At 34.8% G+C, this 22,755-nt stretch overlaps 1 protein-coding gene across 1 annotated transcript in view; it reads left to right on the top strand.

Moving 5' to 3' along the window:
• Positions 1–18,949: 18,949 nt before the first annotated feature.
• The window catches only part of GREB1L (GREB1 like retinoic acid receptor coactivator), a 140,203-nt gene continuing 136,397 nt past the window's right edge, over positions 18,950–22,755 (top strand). Inside the window, exon 1 of the mRNA XM_051970360.1 lies at positions 18,950–19,020. The gene's annotated coding sequence lies outside the window, so the exon portion shown is untranslated. The remainder of the gene's footprint in view (positions 19,021–22,755) is intronic.

The raw sequence follows: 22,755 nt of genomic DNA, 5'->3' as shown, positions 1-22,755 counted from the left end.
CACTATCCGATTCAGAATGGACTCAACTGATGGTTAACAATTGTAACAAAAAGCTGTGAATAGTGTTCAGTAACCTAAGTAGCAAAACTTAAAGAGCAACTGATACCCTGAAGCCTAAATTAATAATAAATTTCATGTAGTAGAAATTTCAAAACTATCTAATTAGTACTTAATAGCTGACACATTTTCCCTCCATTTTTCTCTTTTTTTTCCCTGTGGATTTCTCTTCTGTTCTGTTTCCATCTCATTTTTTCTTTCAATTTTCTCTTTTCTTTAACCACTAACATGACCATAATATGAAGTTGAAGAAAAATTTAAATGTCTGTTGTATTCTGGGAAAAAACAAAAGCTTAGTTTTTATTCCTTGTTTTTAATTCAAATGTAAATGAAAACACTTTTATTTCTCTCCCATCAAAAACTTAGATTGCTTTTAAAAATTCTCTTTGGGGATAGGTAGCTGGCTCAGTGGATAAGCACTAGCCCTAGAGTCAGAAGGACCTAACACTAGCTGTGTGATCCTGGGCAAGTCATTTAACATTAATTGCTTTTCCAAAAAAAAAAAAAAAAAAAAAAAAAAAAAAGCAAAATTAAATTTCTCTGTGTTTTTTTTTTTATTTAGTTCCCCCCCCCCCCAATCATGGATCTTGGTAGAAATCCCTATTTTTGACCTAAAGAGATATAGAAGGTACTTATTTAGCTGCTTGTATATACTTATTTGTTTAGCTATATATTACCTAATGTAAGAAAATTGCTATCTATTTTTCATCCAATTTTGCATCTTCATCTTTCTTACTATAATATAGACCTCGACTCCTAGTTTTAGCTTGGGGAATACATGACATCCTCATCACTAGAAAGTTAGTTATCTGGTAGGGTGTAACCAGATTACAAAGAGCTTTAAATGCCAAGCTAAAGCAATATGCATCAGGATGGTTCATTCATTGAGAATTCTTGAACAGATGAATGATGGGATCAGATTACTACTTTAGGAAAGGGGAAGGGAGAGGAATAAGCATTTAAATAGCATTTACTTTGTGCCAGGCAGTGTGCTAAGTTCTTTACAAATAACTAATTTGATACTTTTATTTAGGAAATTTTTTTATTTTTGGAAAAGTGTTTTTTTTTTTTTTGATATTAAAGAAAAATAAACCACATTGGTGAGAAATAATAAGACTCATTTCATAGTGTGAGAAATAATAAGACTCATTTCATAGTGTGAATAGAGAAGGCATTGATGGAGCCACATATACACATATGTATTTATATACACATACATATTATATATAGTAAAAATAGTAGGAATTGGCAATTGATTAAATGTGAAGATTGAGAGAGAAGAATCATTCATGGATATGAAACTTTGAGCTTATATGCTATAATTAAGAATAATTTTAGCCTTCTTTTCATTGTGGGTATACCTTATGGTCTTAGGAAATTGAGGTGCTATATCCCACTTTTTTAAAGTGGGATATAATTTAGAAAAGGTTATAGATATTCAAAGTCCTCATCACTTCTTATAGAGGGTCACAGATAGTGGGGAACCCTGGGTGAGGTATAAGACCCTTTAATCCAGTGGAACTCTCCTGAGGTGTCTGGTTTGGCTCCCCATCCCCCCTAGGGGCGTCTTGGCCTTCCTGTGAAGTCAGGGGGCATGATAACATGTGTTGTAATTAAAACAGAGTTATACTAAGTGGCAAGGAGACATTTGCACACAATAGTGAGTTGTTTATGTGGTCCCATATGTGCAGTATCCTATAGTTAGGTACGTGCGCAGTGTGCTATAGTTATGTAAGTGTATTAGGGTATATAAGACTGAGAAAATTTTAAATAAATGGACTCCTGTTTGACCATCTTTGTGAGTTCCGGTTCTTCACTCCTCACCCATGATCAGGATTCGGGTTGGTATTGAAATGCTCTAGTCAGCAGGTCCAGACAACTTTTTGCTTATATTTTTACAGTAATCTATTAATTGGCCTCCATGTCTCCAGTAATCCATACTCTTATGTCAAAATGATATTGTCAGTGGCTCCCTATTACTTCTAGGAGGTAATATAAATTCTTCTGTTTTGGCATTTAAAACCACTTACAACATCGCTCTAACCTTTTTTATATCTTACTCCTCATCAGGCATAATACAAATTGAAATTTTTGCTGGTCTTAGACATTCCAACTCGTTGCATTTCTACCCAATTTAATGGCTGTTATTCAGTGAAAGATAAAGGCATCAAAATGTTGTACAGGTCAATAATAGTAGATACTGAGAGACAAAAGAAAGGTGTACTCATATATGAGAAAATGCTAGGAAGAAAATTGAAGAGTTTGTTTTTTAAAAAGCCCAACATTTTATAAATAACTAATTAAAGCTAGGGTTTTTTTTTTTTTGTTTGTTTGTTTGTTTTATTTCTCTTCTCTTTTGTGCTTAAAGCCTTTCACAATACAGCTCCATCATTTATTATATATTATTCCCTATCACACATGTTATGTTCTATCTAGAACCACTCACTTGCTTACTTTCATGCATAACATTTCACATCTCCCATTTCCATGCCTTTGTATGGGCTACTCCCAATGCCTAGAATATTCTCTCCCCTTGCCTCTACTTTTTAGCATTCATAGCTTCCTTCAAAGCTCAGTTTATTTTTCTTAATCAGTTGTTTTGTTTTCCCCCAGTTATATGTAAAAACAATTTTTAACATTTGTTTTTAAAACTTTTGAGTTCCAGATTCTCTCCTTTCCTTCCTTCGTATCCCCTGTCATTGAGAGGGCTAACAATTTGGTATAGATTATACATGTATAATCATATAAAACTTATTTATGATAGTCATTTTGCAAAAGAAAAACATCGACAAAAAACCCTAAAGTAAAATAAAGTTAAAAGGTTTTTTTTCAATGTGTATTCAAATACCATCAGTTATTTCTCTCGGCATGAATAGCATTTTTCATCATAATTCCTTCCGAGCTGTCTTGAATCATTGTATTGTTGAGAATAGTTATATCATTCACAGCCGATCATCTTACAATAATGCTGTTACTTAGTACATAATCCTTCTAAGGTTTCCTTCCACTTATTTTCTCTAATATATTCTGATTTACATATTTCTGATTTTGTATGTACTGATTTATATTCTTCCTTTGACCCATTAGAATGTAAGCTCTTTGAAGGCAGGAATTTTTTGCTTTTGCTTTTTATTTCCCCAATACTTAGCACAAGTGCTGATTGACAAATTTCTTGTTTACAGTATTGTTTCTTCCTACACACATACATATCATTTTCCCCAGTCATGTGTAAGGACAATTTCATTTATTATTTTTTAATGTTGTTTCAAATTTTTCTCCCTCTCAGCCTCATCTCAGCTTCCCTGAGATGGTAACCAATTTAATATAGATTATACAGGTGCCATCATGCAAAACATCCCCATATTAGTCATATAAAAAAAGACAGATCCAAAGGAGAAAAAAATCACCAAAAAAAAAAGTGAAAAATAGTATGCTTTGCTTTACATTCAGATCCCATAAGTTTTTCTCTGGAGGTGGTTAACATTTTTCACCCTGAGTCTTTTGGAATTTCCTTGAATCATTGTACTGCTAATAATAGCTAAGTCATTCACAATTGATCATTCATTATTGCTGACTGTACAGTTCTGGTTGTTTTCCAGAATACAAGTTTCTTGAGGGCAAAGAAAGTTACTTTTTTTCTGTCCAGAGTCTAGCAGTATCTGACACATGGTAGATGCTTATTAAATGCTTATTGATTGATTGGCTGGAGGTCATATATTGCCAAGGGAAGGGACCAGAGATTGGATGAAATGGAAACACTAAAATAAAAATTCTCTCATGGGGGAAAAATAAGCTTAATGGCTATTAGATAGTGAGAGATAAGGCCAAAAAGAAAGGTATAATCAGGTATCAGAAAATGCTAGCAAGAAAGTTGAAAAGTTTGTTTTTTTTTAAAAAAGCCCAACATTTTATAAATAACTGTGATAAAAGCCGATTTTATTTTAAGAAAAAAATAAGATAGCGGCAGCTAGATGGTGCAGTGGATAGTGCAGTACCAACCCTGAAGTCAGGAGGATCTGAGTTCAAATGTGACCTCAGACACTTTACACTTCTTAGCTCTGTGATGCTACACAAATCACTTAACCCAAATTGCCTCAGCAAGAAAAAGTAAGATAAATTATCTTTTCTTTCTTTCTTTCTTTTTTTTTTTTTTTTGCATGAATAGGTAAAATGTCCACATTGGCTTTATTTTATTTGGTTCTACTTGGTAAAAATATTTAATTCAAATCAATGATAATAGCTAACAATTATATTGCATTTTAAGATTTGCAAATTTCATATCCATTATTTTATCTGAGTTTCACAATAGCTCTATGATGTTAGCAGTATTATTATGTCCATTTTAAGAAATGAAGAAACTGAGGCAGATAGAAGTTAAATGAATTCCCTGGGGTCATCCAGCTGTTAGGTATCTGAGACAGCATTCAAACTCAAGTGCTCCTCACTCCAGATCCAAGATGAAGAGCACTTGTATTAGGTTATTATTCCTGTCTTCAAGACTCTTATCCCTGAACTGGAGGAAGTGAGATTTATGTGAAACTAGTTTTCTCTGATGCTTTGAAATGTGTAAGTGTAATAGTAGTTCTCATTTACATCATCTTTACAATTTTTATTTGATTTACAAGTCTAGTCAAGTGGTCATATAAATATGATTACTCTCATTATATGAGGAAATTGATATTCAACAATTAATAATAATAATGGCTAACATTTATAAGGTGCTTACTATGTTCCCTGCATTGTGCTAGGGGTTTTACTTAGTTGGTGTTATTATTATTATTACCATTTTACATATAGGGAAATTGAGGCTTATAATAGAGTATTGACCATAATCATTCAAATATACATATAGATATAACTATGTAACCATATGTAACTATAATTAGTATACCTGAATACAAATTTTATACATGCATGCTGTGCCCTCTGAGAGTATTTATGTTTCTTGCTAACATAGACAGTTGTTTTTTTTTTTTCTTTGTATCTCCAGAGCTTAGAGTTGTTGTTTAGTCATTTTAAGTCGAGTTCAAATCTTTGTGACCATATTTGGAGCTTTCTTCTAGTGGTTTGCTATTTCCCTCTCCAGTGCATTTTACAGCTGAGAAAAATTTAGCAGACAGAATTAAGGGACTTGCTTAGGCTCACACAACTAATATGTGTCTGAGGCTGAATTTAAACCCTAGGTCTTCCTGACTCTTGACCCTGAAGTAGGCACTTAATAAATACTTATGAAGTGACTGATTGGTTGGTCAGTGGCTTGATGGCAATTGTTGGAGGACTTAGCCAAAGCTTGCGTTTTCTAATTCTGAAGCCAGCCTTTTTTCCACAGCATACCAAGAACTAAGACTGGTAGCAATGAGAAAGGAGAGGGAAGAATAGAATCCAAGATGCAGGGTCCCATAACCTCAGGATGCAGAGGTCTCACAACCTTTGGCAAAGAGAATAGGAAGGTCTTAGAAAGTTATTGTCAAGGAAATCGCTGTCCTGAACTTACGACAATAATCACCACTATCTATTTAATATACTGTAGTGAAAAATCTCAGACAGGTTGCATCTTTTTTTTTTTTTATAAGAATATCCCAAAAGACACACAGTACACTGAAGCCAAATGCATAGGAAGAGTTACCCAGGTAACCAGAATGTTCAGTCACACTTCTCTGCCATGAGAACGTCTTCCTGACTCTCTTTCTCTTTATTATTCCCATCTCCTCTTCTCCTCCCATGAATGCAGTCCCTCTACAGCCACTGAATGAGAGCCTGTTTAGGAGTACTGGCCTGGGGCACTGACTCTCCCTGATTTTTATCAAAGCCACCTATTAGGACAGAGGCTGCTGTTCTCCAAAAGATTCCAGCTGTTGCTGCTTTCCTGCTCACATATTCTACCCCTCCTAATTACGATAATATTAAAAAAAAATTTTTTTTAAGGAATTGTAATCCTTGAAAGTAAAATTCCTGATTCACATAATTTATAAGAATGAATTCTGCTGAATGGGGTGGCTGTATACCTTTCATTCTTGCTTATGGAGAAGGTAAAACTGCTGGAGTGCTGCCAGCCAAAGTGGGCTAGGCATATTGGGTATCAGCACTCAACCAAACACTATCCTGGTAAGTCTCTGGAAGTGGGAGCGCCATTACATCTCCTAAAGGAGAAATGATTCAGCCCATGTCAGCTACCAAGTGAATCAAGGCTTCAGAGCCCAGTAGTAGGATCAGGCTCTGAGGGAGGCCCTGTATTTCCAGCCTGGGCTAGATAGAGAGGCCTTCTCCACAATCCCCAAGATGAAATTTTAAAAAACTTTAGGAAATCATACCCACTACTTATGTTATAATTTCTACTTAAATGAGAAATTTATCAAAAATTACTTTCATAGCACATTTAGGCAATTTTCCTACTTAAAAAACAAAAATACAGAAAAGCAGGTACACATAAATTTCTTCATTTAATTAAGTTAGAGAATTCAACAATTAAGAAAATGTTTATTAGACTCTTACTGTGGCTTAAGTGGCATAAGACTATGTGGCATAAGGATTGGAGTAGATCAACCTTAGAGGCAGAAAGATCTGGATTCAAAATTTTCATCTGACTCATTGACAACACAACTCTGGACATGTCATGTAATCTTTCAACCCCCAAGCAACTCTGCAAGACTTTAAATTATCAATCAGCATGAATAGTGAGGAGTTTCCAAATTAGGAATTCCCTACACTGATAAAATCATAGGATTTTCTCTCCTCACCAAAACATATAGGGTGTGGTGCTAGAAATGAAGGATATAATTATATGACACACATGGATAGGAGAGTAGAGAAAGGCATGTATACAAATACTTTTGATATAAAGGACAGTGAGTTACTTGCAAAGGAGATGTCTAGGCAAAGCACCAAGGATTTCAAAAGTAGGGAAAGGACATTTTCTTCCTGAGCAGGATTAGATTATTGGATTATAGGACAAGAAGGCCCCTGAATTTGAAGAAAGGTCAGGTGGGTCAAGGCATGAGGAGGGGGAGAAGAATGGGGAAGGAAGGCTATTCCAAGATATGAGACTTTGTTACAAAGGTACAAAGATGGGGGAGGATAAGCTCCCTTCATGAGCTTCAGAGTAACATTGGCCCCTACATGGATTAATGCTGCCTTTAATTTTTTTTGTTTAATAATAACTTATTTTTGAAATATATGCAAAGATTGTTTTCAACATTCACCTCTCTGAAACCTTGTGTTCCAATTTTTTTTCCCTCTCTTCTCCCACTCCCTTTCCCGAGAGTGCAAGTAATCCAATATAAATTAATAAATTCAAACCAAGCTTCAATTGACCCCTCAGTGCTGTTGGGCAACATCTTTCTTAACTCCCAATTCCCTTCACAGTGGCATTTCCAAACCTTTTCATTCCTCCTCAAGCGTACCATGAGTCCCCTTCCTCCTTTCTCAGCAGAGAAGCTTGCCTTATTAAATTGAGGCTATTTATTGTGAACTCATCTCCTGTCATGCTATCTCCTCCTAACTCTTTCTCACATGATGAATTACCCCTACTCCATACTAAGGTTAACCCCTCTATCTGTCCAAATGATCTCATTCTATCCCATCTCTTCCAAAACATTGTCTCTTCTGTCATCCCCACTCTCTCACTTATTTTTACCTCTCCTCTCTACTGACTCATTCCTCACTGCCTCCAAGCCTATCCATGTCTCTTCCATTTGGAGGGGAAATCCTCATATGACCCATTCATTCCTACTTTCAGTCTATATCTCTTCTGCTCTTTGTAACCAAATTCAAAAAGGTGATCTATGATAGGTGCCTCTACTTTCTCATGTGTCATTTTCTTCATAACCCCTTCCAATCTGTTTTCCAACCTAATCATTCCATTAAAATTATTCTTTCCAATTCTTAGTGAACTTTGTTGCCAAAAAATCCAATGACTTTTTTTCAGTTCTTACTCTTTTTGAATGCTCTTCGGTTTTTGACATGGTTGATCATTCTTTCTTCCTTGATTATCTCTTCTCTCTAGATTTTTGGGTCATCACTCTCTTTAGGTTCTCTTCCTACCTATTTAATATTCCTTCTTTGTCTTCTTTGATAGATACTGTCCTCTAACTGTGGGTGTCTCTCTGTATATGAATTTTTGTGTCAGGATCATTACAAAATTTACATCAAAATTGAAAGTATAAGATAAGAGTGAACTCTTATTAATCAAATTCCCCAGCTTGAGAAAAACAATTCAGAGAGATGAGGCAAGCAACCACTATACTACTGTCATTTAAAAGTATATTTTGAAGACATATTATATGCATTGGAGAGGAATGTTTTCCTTCAGAAAATCTAGATTTATCCAATTTCATGGGGATAGTAAGGATACTCAACTTGCTATCAAGTTACTTTCATGAAGCATGCATGAAAAAAAGGAACTGGGAGAAAAATAGGGACAGTACATTATGTTTTCTCATGCAAGAAATTGTAGGCTGCACTTGCAACTTTTGATATGGTATTTGTGCCATGCTGAGAGACTTTACATTTAAAGATAATCAGATTGCAATAAAATCAATCAATTTCTAGTTACCTCAAACATAAGGTTCAGAGTAGTAATTTGGGGTTTTTTCTAAGGGGGGGGGTCAGGCAATTGGGGTTAAGTGACTTGCCTAGGGTTACACAGCTAGGAAGTGTTAAGTGTCTGAGGCCAGATTTAAACTCAGATCCTCCTGACTTCAGGGCTGGTGCTCTATCCACTGTGCCACCTAGCTCCTCCTTTTTCCTAAGTTTTTTTTTTTTCATTTGGGGTTTAAAAAAAAAAAAAACTGTTTTAGTACTTTAGATTCATGACCCACCAGCATGTCTACTTCCTCTCAAGTCTGGTTCGCATACATATCATTGCACACTCTTGCCATATATCGTTTTCCAGTTTCACATGTTCCTGAAGCCACTTTTTTCATCAATTCTCATATACAAGATTAAGGGATTGAGGATTTGCCCTTCTCCCAACCTCAGCTCAGTTGATGTATTCACAGAATGATGTGATGTTAATGTGTTAACAAGGCACTGATATCCTGTTATGCCTTTACAAAGTCAGAATGCCTGACCCATCCCCTCTCTGACTTGACCCAAAAGTGAGCTTTGTAAATATTCTATGAGGAGACAATTGTCAGTTGAATCTAATAAAATGACCTTCAGTAGGGATGAAGGCAAAGTATAAAACAGGGAGAAGTGAATAGACAACAGTTATTATGAAAGTAGCTATCTAGGAGTTTCCATGGATTGCAAGCTAAAAGGAGAGCTGGCAACCCCCCAAAAATTAATGCAATATTGGGTCACATTAAAAGAGGTCTAGCTTCTAAGAATCGGCAGGTGATAGTTTCATTGTCCTCTGCTTTCCCTTGTCTTTTCTCTGGAATGCTATGTTCAGTTATAGTACGATAGTCTTGAGTAAGGATATTTATACTGAGATACAATATGATATGATATGTAATATTATATTTATATATTTACATATGTATAATATATTAATGTACACATACACAAGTATATATTATATATTTATATACATGATTTACATTTCTTTACATATATGTATACATATATACCTATATCTACACATATATAATTATAATTTTATTTATATTTATATAAATTATACTATATTATTTATTTATATCATTTATTTTTTATATCGTATATAATAATGTTTATTATATTATATATTTACTTATATTTATATAAATTATGTATAAATATATATAATTATAATGTTATAGATTATTCAAAGATATTGAGAATTCCCAGAACCAAGAAACTAGATTGGTAAAAGACCTTAAGTTCATGTCCTATGACAACTAGTTGAAAGAATAGAATGTGTTTAACCTGAGGAAGAAAAAAAATTTGGGGAATACTGATAACTGTCTTTAAGTATTTGAAGGATTGTAATACAAAGGAGGGATTAGCCTTATTCCATTTGACTCCAGAGGATAAACCCAGGAAGAATGGGTGGAAGTTGCTAATAGTCAGATTTAGGCTTGATGTGAGGAAATTTAATTTCTTCAAATTTACAGCTGCACCAAAGTGGATTGGACTCTCCTGTACTGTCATCCCCCTTCTTGGAGTCTTCAAGCAGAGATTAGAAAACCATTCATTAATAATATTACAGTAGGAATTGATTCCTTTCATAAATAGGTTGGATTAAATGGCTGCTGAGAGCTCTGAGTTATGAGCTACCTTGAGCACATGTTTTCCTTAAATATGTGCCTCACTACCATCATATTATCAGTTTTAACCCATTTATCCCATTGACCTCTGTTGATTTATGGAAGAGTATGCCCCAGATTTTAGAGTGAATGTTTTATCATGTCAACTCAAAAAGCATTGATTAAGTACTTATTTTGTTTCAGGAAATGGTGGGAATACAAATATAAGCAAAAAGAAAGACAGTCTCTGTCTTCAAGGAACTTATATTCTAATGGGGAAGACAGCATATAGAAGAACTGAAAAGTAAGGGCTGGGGGGAGCCTGGTGCTGTACAGAAGCAAAAAAGTGGGGAAGAATGAAATATGTATAGCCTGAGTGCTTCCTTAGAATGAGATTCATATGGAAATAATCAATGGGTGCGGAGGAAAGGTATAGAAGTAGAGGGATTTTCTAATCTGGAAAGGCATCGTGGTGAACTCCAGAGTGCAATTGTAAAATCATGAAAGATTGTTTCTGCTACTGATCTTATTTTGTTATTTTAATAAAAAACCTTTGCTAAGACCTAATTGTGTCTGTGAGATAGATGATTTAAAGTGTAGCAATCCATACAATAAAATGTAGCAATACAAACAGGGGCTTTTGAGGGATTCAAACTCCCACACTACTTCTGAGATCCAGGAGCATCATCAGCTCTCTGGGGATCCAATTCATAAGTGCATACTTGATGAGTAAACTTGAAGGATGGGTGCTATATCAATCATCAGTAGTCCATGCTCAGTGTGCATTCTAAATCATTCTGATGCACTTGACTCTATTTAACAGTGAGATGATTCAGGCCAGTTCCAATGTCTTGTGATGAAGAGAGCCATCTGCAACCAGAGAGAGGACTGTGGGAATTGAGTATGAATCACAAGATAGCATTTTCACTTTTTGTTGTTGTTTACTTGCATTTTGTTCTTTATCATTTTTCCCTTTTTGATCTGATTTTTCTTGTGCAGCATGATAATTGTGTAAATATGTATAGAAGAATTGCATGTGTTTAATATATATTGGATTACTTGCCATCTAGGGAAGGGGGTGGAAGGATGGAATGGGGGAAAATTTGGAACACAAGATTTTGCAAGGGTGAATGTTGAAAATTATGCATATGTTTTGAAAATAAAAGTTTTCATTGAGGACAGAGAACAGTGTATTATTCGACCTAGTAGTAAAGATAAAAAGATGACTTAGACAATTTCTGTCTACAAGGATATAACTGTTCTATTCTTTTTGCTGTTCAGTTGTATTTCAGTCATGTTGGCAGATATATTGTGTGGTTTTCCAATTCCTTCTCCAGCTTATTTTACTTATGGGGAAACTGAGATAAACAAGGTTAAGGGACTTCCCCAGAGTAACATAGCAAGTAAGTTTCTGAGGTCAGATTTGAACTCAGAAAATTTAATCTTCCTGATTCTAGCACCTACTCACTAACCACTGTGCCACCTAGCTACCTTAATTGATGTGGGTTCACTGAAACTGATTGAAGTCTTCTCACTCTCTCCAGTTGTTAGGGCTTCATCCTACAAAAAATTACACATATGTATTTTGTATACTTTATCTGTATACACACTTATTTCCCTCCAGGAAAATTATTATTCCTACTTTACACATGAGAAAATGAGACAGAAGTTATGTGACTTGCCCAAGTTCATACAACTAGTGTCTAAAGTGACCATTGAACTCATGTCTTCTTGACTCTAGGTTTAGACCTCTGTCCATGGTACCATGTAGTTACTTCTAGAAAATATCATGTGCAAAGGTATTAAAACAGAACAAAGGCACATTTGGGGGATAACAAGTAGATTGTAGTCTAGGAAGATAGGAAGAGGATTTATATGGAAAAGTTTATAAAAGATGGGTTAGAATTAGATTGAGGAGGACTTACATGACAGGCTAAAGAGTTTGGATTTTATTTGAAAGAAATTTGTGAACCACTGAAATTTTTTGAGCCAAGAAATGACATGGTCAGAGCTGCACATTGAGACATCAATATGTAGAACAGATTATCATAAGGGGAATAGACTCAAAGCAACTATTTGTTGCTATTGAGTTATTTCAAATAAGTCTTGTCCAACTCTTTGTGACCACACTTGGGATTTTCTTGATAAAGATACTGTTTTATTCTTTCCTTCTCTAGCATATTTTACAGATGAGGAAACTGAGGCAAACAGCATTAAGTGACTTGCCCAAGGCATATAGCTAGTGTCTGAGGCAAAATTTGAATTCAAGTCTCCCTAACTCTTGTACCATCTGGTTGCCTACGGTGATAACTACAGTGTTGCTGCTACTGCTGTTTGTTCTTAATTGCCATATCATACCATGCAAGTGAATTAGATTTAAGTGAGGATGGGCTGTGCAAAATCATGTTCCTCACTTTCCCCTCCAGAGCCGTTTGGGTCTAGTGGAAAGATATAGATCAGAACGACTAGAGATGGCTCTGGAAGCAATTGGAGACCTTGACCTTTTTAAGCTAAGGACTTTAGCAGGTTTCAGTTTGACTGAAACAATGCCCATTCAGTGATTAAGGTTATGTAAGAAATTGCCTCTTTGGGCAGAGTAGAAATAATGAGAATTTGATCTACAGTGTTGACAAAGAAATAGTTAAAAGGGAGTGATAGAGCATTTACTAGTAGAAAACTCAAATTAATTTTGCCTGCCAGCTTTGTATTTAATTTTCTAATATCTAACCATTTATAATTGAAATTGTATTTGAATAAAAGGTATCTGCTAATTCAGTGGGAACATCTAGGTTGACAGAAAGAAAACTGGCTCTGTCACCAATCTACAGGATCTGGATTCATATCTCAGTTCTGAAAGTTATTACCTTTATGACTTTGGGCAAATCAGTTAACCTGCATGGGATGCATGTACAGTAATCTTTTGCATATTTTGTTAATTTGACATTCAAATTTTTTTTCTAAATCAATCAGTACATTTTGAAAAAGATAAAATTACTTCATTTAAGTGAAAAAGAATAGGGGATTGGAAATAAATAAACATTTTTTCCCTTTCTCCCTGAGGTGATAATTTAAGATTAAAGTTTCAACCTTAGGAAAGTTAAGGTTGAAGTAGGCTTTTGTTCATTCAGGAAAGAAAATATTAGTGGTTTGGTGATGTGAAGAAATTGTTTTCTTTGCTTTGTTTTGCATTGAAGTAAATGATTTTAGATTAAGTAATAGCACTGATACTGTTGGTGTTTGTTTTTAATGGAAGGAAATGTTATTGTTGGAGGATGGCAGCTACAGTGTATACTTTGATAACAAGAGTAAATCAGTTGAGTCATAGCGTTCTGATAGCTGCTTGTAAGGTCTTTGTGACCCAGGAATTTGTGGCCTGTGAAACCCCTAAGTCTTTTTGGATTTTTCTAAGATAGCTTAAAATTCATGATATTTAAATTTGCACCAACCCCTAAAGATTTGGTTTGCTATAAGCTCACATGGTGAAAAAAAAAAGTCTGATATAAATCAGTGTCTTTTAACAGTTATTCATAGCAGTTAATGGTGGTGGAGAAAAGAAAGTGATTGGAATTAAAGGTTCTCCCCTCAAAAAATAGGATATAAAATCTAATCTTGTTGTTTTTAATGTCCTGATTATTCATTATAATTCCCTTTAAAAAAAATCTATGCCAAAAATACTGAACCCAAATATTTAATTAAAACTGTTCTTGCATCTGATTGTGAGAGACATACTCTACATTTAAACATGGTCAGAAATTTGTTTATAAAGCATTACATATACAAGGCTGAAAAAAAGTGGGCTGGGGGTGAGGGGGAGGGAGAGTCAGTGGCAAGAAAGCTTGGCAGACGTTACAACTCTGTCCAGAGGCCAAAAGGCAGATAAATCACTGCTGGTCCCCTCTGTTATTATTGAAATGGTTCAGCCCTGGGGTTTAGCTGTAGGACTTAGAAGGTTTTGAAGTGCAAATAGGATGGTGAAGGGTAAACCTTTTTAGTTTCATTTTGATGGATTTTTTTTCCTGTGTGGATTTCTGGCACTGACTGTGATCTGGAATAGGGACTTTAAAAAAAGTTTGTTTTGTTTTTGATCAATCAGGCAATAAGAACTTTCCACTGGGGTGTACATTTTCTACATGCATATTGATCCTATTGTGTTTTAAAGTAGTTCATTTAATTAGGTCTTTTTAAAGCCTTCACCAATAAGACTTGCATTAATGAAGCTGTCATTTCAAGGTCATGCCTCTCTCGGTAATTAGTGTTAATGTCAAAAGTTGCAGAATGTTGAACTATATGATTAGGATATTACACTTAGTAATTGTACTGAGTTCCTTAGTTTAGCAAATGCTTAAACTTGAGGCTAGCCAGGAAAAATTTTTTTTAGTTAAAAACTAGTTTGTATAGTTTTAAAGGATTAAGTTTATGTTTGGAAACAATGAAGACAACTTTTTCTGAGTTGTTACTTGTTGAGAGCTGCTAAGCTTTCAACATTTTTTTTTTTTTTTTTTTTTAGCTCATGTTACAGTTCAGGTGTTATATACAATTGGGAACACTTCCATTCCCGATTCTCCTTCTCCTTTTCCCTTCCTCCAGATGATTTTCTTGTATCCATTCTTTTTTTCCTCCTTATATTTGTGATGTCTTAAAATAGGAAATTTTGAAGATGTGAAATAGCTGCCTTTTATCAGTTATACAGTTGTACTCAAGAGATTTAAAGACAAGTCATTGGTGATGTTACAAAGGATTTTATAAGAATATAGAGTATTCATTTCTTGGGCTGGTACAATTTCTTTTCTTTAATATAGACACATGAAATAAAACTAATAATGAAGAAAATCACATTCTTTCAGGAAAATCAGAAGGACCTAGGGATTCACTGATCACATTTACCAAAACATCACCACCACTACCACTGTAAAGTTCTATTCTGAAAGCATTGGACGCTATTGTTTTCTTTAAAAATCTAAAATACTTTTGTGTTGGGAGAAAACAGTAGTTGTCTAGAGCAGTTTTTAATTGAAGAAATGCTTTAGAATTAGCATAAAAAGATCTAGATGAACCAGCTACTCTTCTTGAAAATAAATTATTTATATGAAGCAGTACTTTTGCTGTTTGCTGGGGAAATAGCTCTTTTAAATAACTATTGCTGAAATGAATATTTCCCTAATTGTCATTGATTAGACGATGTTCTTAATTGAACTCTGGGTTCATCTGGGCTCTGTTTCTCAATATTTTCCCTCAACTTATGTGAAATTGGCAACTTAAGAGTTTCTAGCAAAGTTTATTTGTCATTGCTGTATTAAGAACTAAATAAAATGTTTAAAAAAACAAAATAATCATGATTTCAACAAGGAAAGAGTTTTCTGCATCTACTCTCTTTTTTCCTCAGTTTGTTGCTGAGAGATGTTAATGTGACCTTTCCTTTGTTAGAGAAGAAATCTATTTCCCAGAATCCTCTCTTAGTTGTCTTTTATAACCCAAGTTATAGGTTGTGCGATGAGTGGGGTTCTTATATTTCGAGCTATGTATATTGGGGACCTTATGCTAGCATATTACAATACACTTTTTACTTTCTTAATATTTAATTTTGATAAGTGTATATAGATTTTGGAATAATAAAAATCAGATGTTATGTAGTAGTCAATCATAATACTGTTTTTTGAGGACTAGAAAACTTAGGAAATGGATATTATAAATATATCTTAAATTTTATTGAAATATATGTGAATGAGTTTTATTCTGAATTTGCCAAATAAAGAGGACACTTAAAAACACTTGAAAAATCTCTCTCTCTTTTTAACCCTTAGTCTTTGCCCAGTGAATTGCCCCAATATAGAAGCTTGGGGGTGGAGGAATAGTGAAATGCAGAGTAGAAAGGCAATCTTCAAATAATCACTCTTTTCTGCCTTTGATTGTGTCAGATTTTTTTTTTCTTTTTGGCAATTGTTTTCTTTTTCACTTAGAAGAGGTTTATGGTCCAATGTCTGTTAGAACAGCCCCAGTCTTCGGTTGTAGTTGTATTTCTCTCTTGAGTTCCTAGAGGTGATGTTATCTTTTGTTCACTCAGCAGTATGGTTGTTCCTGAGAGCATCTGTCACTATAGGCATTACAAGATGGATGAGTCTCCAGTGAACTGCTGCTGGTTGAAGCAAATGGTGAAAATAAGAAAAGACAAGGGGGTTGAGGGTCTGCAGAGGGGACAGACGACAAGGAAACACTGTTAGAAATCAAGAGTAAGCCGGGCAATAGAAGAAGAAAGAACAAAGATGGATCATATGTCATTTTCTAAACCACCTAGAAATCTGCGTCTTTGGCTAACTGCAATAATCTAAGTGGTCATCTGCATCATGGTAAAAAAAACCCAAAACTCTGCTTTTATTGTTGTTGTTGTTTTTCTGTGATCGTCAATGGGAAAAAATAGGAAAGTTGTATGGAAAAATTATAGCAGTTTATTAGTCTTTTTGTGTTAGTGCTTTTAATTGAAAATATAAGAGCCTTTTGGATATTATCATTTAAAAATGAACATATATAATTATTCAAAGTATTAAAATTGCAACAAGACATTTCCCCATCTACCCCCTTTCATTCCCTACTCCTTTCTGAATGCTAATTACTTTTTTTGCCTGGCAATGATGATTCTTAGCTGGAAATATCTAAGGCTCAACCCTTGGGGATAGTTGAACTGGCTCTTTTAGTGTATTTTAAACAACAAGTAACTTACTTTTAATAGATTCTTCAATGACAGTAGGGAAATATATTATTGATTATTGGTTTTGTAAAATGCCTGAACTTGGAGATTTTATACTATGTAAAAAAGAATCAATCCATTGTGGTGGTTCTGAGAAGTCAAAATGTGTACATTTAGGAGGATGAAACCAAAGCCCCACCTAAAGGAGGCTTTCTAAGACAAGAAGTTTGGCTAGAATGGAATAAAAATATAAAGAGAAATGTAATTGAAAAATGATTTTGTCAAACGATTTGGCATTGTTCTATGGATAAGAGCACAGGTTGAAAGGCAGAAATTAAGATGATTAGAAGGTTTAAACCACACAAATGGTGGAGGATCTTCCTTCTCAATGGGTGTAAATAATAGATGAAAGGGGAAGACTGACAACAAAGGATCAGGGCGTTTAACAGAATGTGTGCAGCCTGAATGGAGGTCTGTGGCCCTGGGCCAAAGGTCTTAGCTTTGAGTGTAATTAGAAGAAAATACAAAAATGTCATTACTAGCAGGTGAAGTGTGCAGCACGTGGCCGAAAAATAGCAATAATTTTAGACCCAGGAGCTATTGGAATTGGATTACAGACTTTTTTTAATCACTGGGAGTCTCATAGAGCCTTGGAGTTTCAGGGGAAGTAATGGAGTTTGACCTTGTTGACCATCTGTGACAGTCTGAGTGTTGGTGCTGTGGTATAGGCAGGATGTATAACTCAGAATAAGATGCCTATTTGGCGTTGAAAATAGACGGGCAAGAAAGCCTTGATCTTGCTCATTTAGTTTGGAGTTGGTTTGTTTTGTTTTTTCGTTTTTTCCTGATGATCTTCTTCCTCATCAGTAAGAGAGGTAAAGTAAACTGTTTTGATTTCAAAACCTGAAATTGCCTTGTTTTATTTTTCTCTTTTCTCTTCCTTGTTTCTTCCTTCCAAATGTGGGGTGTTGTGATTATAAAACTGAAAGTCACTTTCCTGAAAAATGCATAATATTTAGTTCTTAAATTGTTTTCCTGGTATCTTTGCTTACTTTGTTAGTCACTGTACTTTAAAAAAAAATGTACTGTTCAATTTTTTAAATGGTAACAAAGTGATAGGAAACCTTACATATTAAGTACACATAAATTGCTCTAGAAAGTTTTTTATTTTATATAATCTTTTTTGTTTTAGTTTTCCTTAAGACTATAGTTAACTGATTGTGCTTTTAATATAATTCTTTATTTAATTCTAATTTTAAAACAAGAAGCCCTAGGATTACAGCTTAATACTGTGATGAAAGTAGCCATTTTCCCTTTGCAGCAAGCAGATATTTTTCCTTTAGAAGTTATGTAAACTTCTAAATAATAGCAAATAAAAATAATAATAGCAAAGCTAGGCAAATAACTTTTAAAGCAGTTTTACAGCATTTAATATTGATGTTTTATTAAATTAATAATGTTTTGAATGATACCAGGGACTGTGAATTTTTTGTGTAAAGTAAAAATACCGGGAGAAGTGACATTAACTTTCACTTGTGCTTCTGGCAAGACGACTTCCAAAGGAAAGAATTCTTAGCATCTTAAGGGCACCCGTCAAAAATACTGACTTACAATTTAAATTTTTTCCTTTTGTTTTATATTCAACAAGAACTAACCCAAGGGCAGTAATTACTTTTGCGTTTATGCCTTTGGAAATCTGGTCACCTTTGGAGATTAGGGAAGGAGGCTGTTTCTATGTTTAGCCTGTGGTGTTGGATGTAAATTTAGATGCAATTATAAATATGGAATATCAAACTTTTGGAATTCCACTTATGCTCTGGTTTTGCTAATTTTGCAGGTGTGAAAGAGCCTTGGGTGAGCTCAGGCACTCGCAGGCGGCCCGAGGGCCGGCGGCAGCTGCAGCGGCGGCGGCAGCGGCGACGGCAGCAGCAGGGGCTGCAGCAGCAGAAGCGGCGGCAGCAGCAGCAGAAGCGGCAGGAGCAAGAGCAGGCAGGAGCAAGAGCAAGCAGCTGCAGCCTTGTTAGCAGGAGCAGCAGCAGCAGCAGGCTCCGTGAAGTCTTTGCTCCTGCCTCAACCATGAACGTGTCTCAGAAAGGTTAACACAGAGAAGCTAAGGTACTATCACAACGCGATTTTTTTTTTCCAATGACTTTTCCTCTGAATTAAGATTTATTATAAGTGGGCTTTTTTATTTCTTTCATTTTGGAATTGAATGAAGCTACTATATCGATTCTTGAACTGCTTTGATCTCTTTCAACATTTTATTATTCTTTACTCTTCAAAACACACGTGGAGTGGGGAAAACATATTTTAGGAAGAATCCATTTCTATCCTCAAAAATGTTTAATGAACTATCTCGTTATCAGCAAATAGGGAAGATGGTTGCTGGCAATTTTTCCCTCAATATCTGAGTTTGCCTCGGTTTCCTTATTTGTAAAATGGGCAAAAATATGTAGGAGCAGCTACTTCTCAGCGCTGTTGTGAAGATCAAGTGAGATGATAATTGTAAAGTAGTTAGTACAGTGCCTGGCATATAGTAAACCCTATATAAATGTTAGCTAATGTATAAAAATTTCACATGGCTGTTGGTTTAAGTTGGAAATTTTCCCAGACTGCTGCTGGTTCAAACAAATAGTTTATAATAGACTTTCTTTGAAAAGCTCTATGCAAAACACCAATCTGAGGAGGGTGCTTTTTAAAGAGGTTACCCCCCCCAAAAAAAAAATGCTTGCCACCAAAATAGGCCACTTTGAACTCAGAATTATCAAAGGTGGCACTCACACTCTGACAAAGAAGATTCAGAGTTTTCTTGGGAGTTTAGAATTTTAAGGCTGTTGGTTTGTTCTAGCCCTGCCTATGAGCAGCAGCATAATATATTAAGACCCTAAGATACTGCCTTTCCCTCCTTTTGGGAGGTTACAATGTGCTTTAAATGACCCAGCATTTCCAAGAGAGGCCAAAGATCTTTTTCACTTTTATGACCCATCGTATCCTTTTGAGGCCAAAAAGAACAAGAGGGTCATTACCACTAGGGTCCGGGCTCTGTTTGTTACTTAGGGTTACCAGGAAGATTACGAAAACCCAGTTGTTGGCTTAACATTTGAGCCTGGAACATCTGGAGAATAGTCAGAGGAGGGAACTTGAGGAGAAAGTGGGGGGGGGGGAGGCAGAAAGAAAGAGAGAAAGACAGAGAGAGAGAGACAGAGAGAGACAGAGACAGAGAGAGAGAGAGAGAGAGAGAGAGAGAAGAGAGAGAGAGAGAGAGAGACAGACAGAGACAGAGAGAGAGAGAGAGAGAGAGACAGAGAGACAGAGAGACAGAGACAGAGACAGAGACAGAGAGAGAGAGAAACAGAAACACATATGAACTGTTGAATTTTGTTTCACCAGGTGCTAGGAGGAAGCAACAGTAGCCTTTTTGATATGGGAGGCAAATTCTGTGGCCCCTGAAGTTAGGACACAACAATGGAAGAGGTCAAAGGACAGCTGAGTGGGGTCAGTGAGACACCATGGGGTGTATTTTGTTACTTAGTAAAAGGAGCAGCCTCCTAAAACCTTAAAGGATTCTCTTGAAAAATCTGTGTTGTGAAAAGGTTTTATGAGTCTCATGGCAAAAAGTCCTGATTTATCTAAGGAATGCTTGCTTTTTGTCTGAATGCAAGGATAATCCTTACCAAATGTTGGCAACGTATATAAGCAGTCAATATAGGTCCGAAAGGATAGTTAAGGTTAAAGTGTACTTTGGCTTCCAAAATACTCTATCATTTTAATACTTCTCTGCTAGTGAAATGCCATTTGTTCTCCAGACTTAAATCCAAATAAATTTTCGAGAAAAGAGAATAGGTTTTTGACAAATATGTCTCTTTGCAGTAACTAAGTTTGTCTAAAAGTATGACAAACATACTTTTAAAACAATTTTTAAGGTAAATTTTATTTTAAAAGCTAACTTTTAAGCTGCATTTATCAAAAAAATTATTTCATTTTTAAAGAAAAACTTTAAAACACAAGAACTTAATACAATGTAAAAGACATCTTTTAATTTATTTTAGATTTTCTGAACTGAATAAATAATTTTGATTGGGTTTTCTGGAAGAGGAATTTGATTTTTGGTTTATTTTAGTTGTGATGAGTTTTAAAGAAAAAGGAGTTAGTTGATGACTAAGTGTTATTTGGTCATTTATTTAGCAACATTGAATTAAATTCTAAATACAAAGATGAAAAAAAACACAATTACTTCGTTTTAGTAACTTGCAGCCTTGAAATGAGACATATGTACAAATAACTAATAAAAGTGAAAAATGATTAAGTGCATGGAGTAGTATGAGAGATTCAGAAAGAGATTCACAGAAATAGAAAAGGAGAGGAAGAGAATAAATGTCTTCACATTTTAAAATTAGTAGATAGAGAACCACAATGTCAGAGTCAAGACCTTAGAGGATTAAAAACAACAGCAACGAAAATTCACTCTCTATAGAAGAGGGGAGAAACCCCTCTAGTGTCAGGAAGGACTTTTTATGTCAACCCAGATCTTCTGTGACTCCAAGACTTTTAGAAAAAGGCGCTCTCTCTCTCTCTCTCTCTCTCTCTCTCTCTCTCTCTCTCTCTCTCTCTCTCTCTCTCTCTCTCTCTCTCTCTCTATATATATATATATATATATAAATGGAAGTGCAATGATGGAAATTCTGTGATAAACTTTATAATTTATACAGTATGGAGAATAAAGATTAAATGGGTAGTAGGAAGTAGGTTTTTGATGGACAAATGAACTGTGGAGATGATTTTCTACATTTTTAGAAAAGTATACTTTCTAAAAGTAAGATACATGTTTGGAAAAGATAATGTGTTCAATTTTGGATTTCTTAAGATAAATCAATGCACAATTTAAAAAAATTAGGATCATAAGTCTTTTGGTTAACAATAGCTTGACAAATATAGAGACTCTTAAATAACATTAAAGTTGGGGCAAAATTGACAAATAGAAACTTTTAATAAATCTTTAAGGGATAGAATATGGAAATACTGTGTGAGAAGATGGAAGGGAAAGATAAAAGTTGGTAGGAATGACAGTTCCAGACAATGTCAAATGTCACTTTAAATTTCAAGTTGTTTTAGGGTATATTATTTATTTTTGTAAATAGATTCTCTGCAGGATGTCATTAAAAATATGTATTCAGATGTATGTAAGTGTGTTCCTCTGTGGATGACAAAACATTTTATTCTAATGGAAAAATAGAAAATTATGCTGATTTTTTTTTAGAAAAAAAATAATTCTGATTTGCTGCACTTTAAAAAAAAAGTAAATCTAAAATTAGCTTATCTTTAAAAGATGATATACTACAGTAGGGAATCTGTTTTTCCTTTCACTTACACAAGTTGTTGGATTTTCTTAAATGGATCATCCAAATATATAATGAAGCATATAATGAAAAATGAAACCCAATTCTCGATGTAGGGACCAATGAAATGAAAAATGATCTCATTTAATTAACTGTTAGTCTGGATACTCCATTTTCAAAACTTAGGAAATAGTGTAGAAAAAAGGAAGAAAAGAGAAGGGATGCAGGTGAATAGTTGTGCTTGTCCCAGAACAACTCAAAAGCTGCAAGTTTGAAAAATTGAAGAGAAGTAGCTTTTGAAATTCGTTTCTAGTTGGGGAGGAATTAGTTTTTGCCTCAGGCATGTCATGCAAATTTTTAATGATTGTTATGATAAGCACCTGAAGTTTTGGTTCTTTGTTGAAGTTGTATGGACAGCTCTATGTGTGGCAAGTATGATGAATGCTGTAAGCCACACTTTGGAAGCATTTCCCTGTATTTAATGTTTTCTGTTCTGGCTGATTAGCTTTGCTCT

Source organism: Antechinus flavipes, chromosome 1 (genome assembly GCF_016432865.1).
Source record: "Antechinus flavipes isolate AdamAnt ecotype Samford, QLD, Australia chromosome 1, AdamAnt_v2, whole genome shotgun sequence".
Taxonomy (NCBI): domain Eukaryota; kingdom Metazoa; phylum Chordata; class Mammalia; order Dasyuromorphia; family Dasyuridae; genus Antechinus; species Antechinus flavipes.
Note: the sequence above shows the minus strand (reverse complement) of the source record. Positions and strands in the feature narration are given on the sequence as shown.